Here is a 2,494-nt window from a genome sequence, read left to right as displayed (position 1 = left end):
CCCCAGTGGTGTCCTGGTGCTTAGGGCATCATAGGTGAGGCTGGGATCACAGGTGTGGCTAGTGTCATGGCAGCTGCAGGTGTCACAGGTGAGGCTGGTACCTCTGGTATGACAGGTGTCGCAGGTGCTGATGGTGTCGCGGGTGTCTCTGGTGCCACGGGTAACGCTGGTGTCACGGGTGTGGCTGCTGTCACGCGCCGCAGATGTCGCAGGTGAGCCTGGTCCCGCATGTATCGTGGAGGTCACCAGCGTGATCGGTGGCTAGGGCGCTGCTGTCATCACGGGTGTTGCAAGTGGTGGGGGCTGGGCGGGGGGTGACGGTCCTTGCTTCTGGGCAGGGTTGGGGAGTGGCAGGCTCTCTGGTCTTCTCCCTTGACTCCTGGTTCTCCTGCTGCTGAATGGTCTCCCAAAGCCAGGTGGGAATAAACATGGAAATCTCAGGGCTGGTGGGAGGCATATGTTCTTGGCTGCTGAGGTCAGAGGAAACGGCTGGCCTCACAATGATCGTGCGGACCCTCAACTTGGGTTCATTCATGTTACTGCCACTGCTTATGTCTAAGCCCTGGATTTGGTCTCTGCATCAGCCCAGTATCATCTCCACTGTCACCCAGGGTGCTCTTCACGGGCTGGTGGGAGTGAGTCCTGGCCCATGTTCACCCATGGATGCTGCCAAACATCATCTAAAGTACCTCTGTTGGTAGGTTGAACATTAACATTCTTCCTAGTAAGTCTGTTATCTCATTGAATAGTTATTTGGGCACATGTTGCTGCCCTAAGCACACGCTGCCACAGCTCCCAGAAATCTTCCCCTGAAGGGGAGTGATCCAGTTACCTCGGTGTACTGGACGCCACCGAGGCTTCACACATCCTCCTCTGGGCCTGTGTAAGGGCTCCCCAGGAAGAGTCCTGGGGCCATGAACGCAGGACTGCCACAGAAAGTGGCTTCTTTCCTGGGTGCCACTGGTTGCTAAGTGTGAAGTCGGAGATCTTGGCGGTGTTGTTGGCATCGAGGAGGAGGTTGTCCAGCTTCAAGTCCCGGTGCACCACACCCAGCTGGTGGCAGTGATGCAGAGACGAGAACAGCTTTTGGAATGGGCCTTGGGCCTCCCCCTCCATCGTGTGGCCTTTGGCCTCCAAGTGGGTGAAGAAGTCTCCCCACTGAGGTACTCCATTACTATAAACAGAGTCCCCTCAGTATCAATCACTTCCAGGAGTTTGACAATATTCGGGTGGTTTAATATTCTCATGCTTTTAACCTCTCAAAATGGTTCCTGGATGCTGGAGAAGCTCTGATTTGTCTTGTTAATGGCCATGATGGCTACCACTCCCCTGGTCAGAACATGCCTGGCCAACTCCACTTTGGCGAAGTGACCTTCACAATTGTGTGAAGGATCTCATAATTCTCAATATGAACCACCTTTTTTGTTGAGATGGCCATGAGGTTCGCATCCCTAACTATACTAACTACCACTGCTGCTGCTGCTGCTGCTGCTAAGTCACTTCAGTCGTGTCTGACTCTGTGCAACCCCATAGAGGGAAGCCCATCAGGCTCCCCCGTCCTTGGGATTCTCCAGGCAAGAACACTGGAGTGGGTTGCCATTTCCTTCTCCAATGCATGAAGGTGAAAAGTGAAAGGGAAGTTGCTCAGTCATGTCGCCTCTTAGCGACCCCATGGACTGCAGCCCACCAGGCTCCTCCGTCCATGGGATTTTCCAGGCAAGAGTACTGGAGTGGGGTGCCATTACTAAGCTATACTAATTGCCTAACTACACTATCTACACCACTAAATATACTAAACTACCACAAGCCCTCACTAAGATGCTAACTGTTCTAAAATACTGCATATGCTAACAGTGCTACACAACTATTCTAATGCTAAGAACTATACTAACAGTGCTAACATTAACTATGCTGATAAAGTATTAACTATACGAACTTACGCTAAGTATACCAACAATACTAACAGTGCTAACACTAACTATACTATCTATGCTAACAACTATTAACTATACCAAATATGCTAACTATATCAATGATACTCTCTCTACTAATACTAGCTACACTAAATTAAAAAAATAAGATAAAAGAGGAAAAGAATTAAGGGGAAAAAAATGGGAAAAAAAAACAAAAGAACATATGAGGAGAAACTAAAATTAAAAGAAAAAAATGATAAGACAAATTTAAAAAATGAGGAAAAGACAAAGGAAAAGAGAAAAAATGAAAAAGAGAGAAAAGGAAAAAAATCAACAAAACGGCAAACACGGGAAAAAAAGCTCACTAACTATAGGTCCAGCTGCCAGGTCACCAAAATCAGATTCCTGGGCTCTGTGGACAAAAACCTGCACCCAGCGGGGGGGCTTATAAAGGGTTTTTGTGAGTTTCGTCACAGTGATGCCCTGTGAGGTCAGAGCAAGAAACGGACCAGTCGTGGCTGCCCTCAATCTTTCCCAGCATCAGGGTCTTTTCAAATGAGTCAGCTCTTTGTGTCAGGTGG

Source organism: Bos indicus x Bos taurus, chromosome 14 (genome assembly GCF_003369695.1).
Source record: "Bos indicus x Bos taurus breed Angus x Brahman F1 hybrid chromosome 14, Bos_hybrid_MaternalHap_v2.0, whole genome shotgun sequence".
Taxonomy (NCBI): domain Eukaryota; kingdom Metazoa; phylum Chordata; class Mammalia; order Artiodactyla; family Bovidae; genus Bos; species Bos indicus x Bos taurus.
This window is presented reverse-complemented; position numbering follows the sequence as displayed.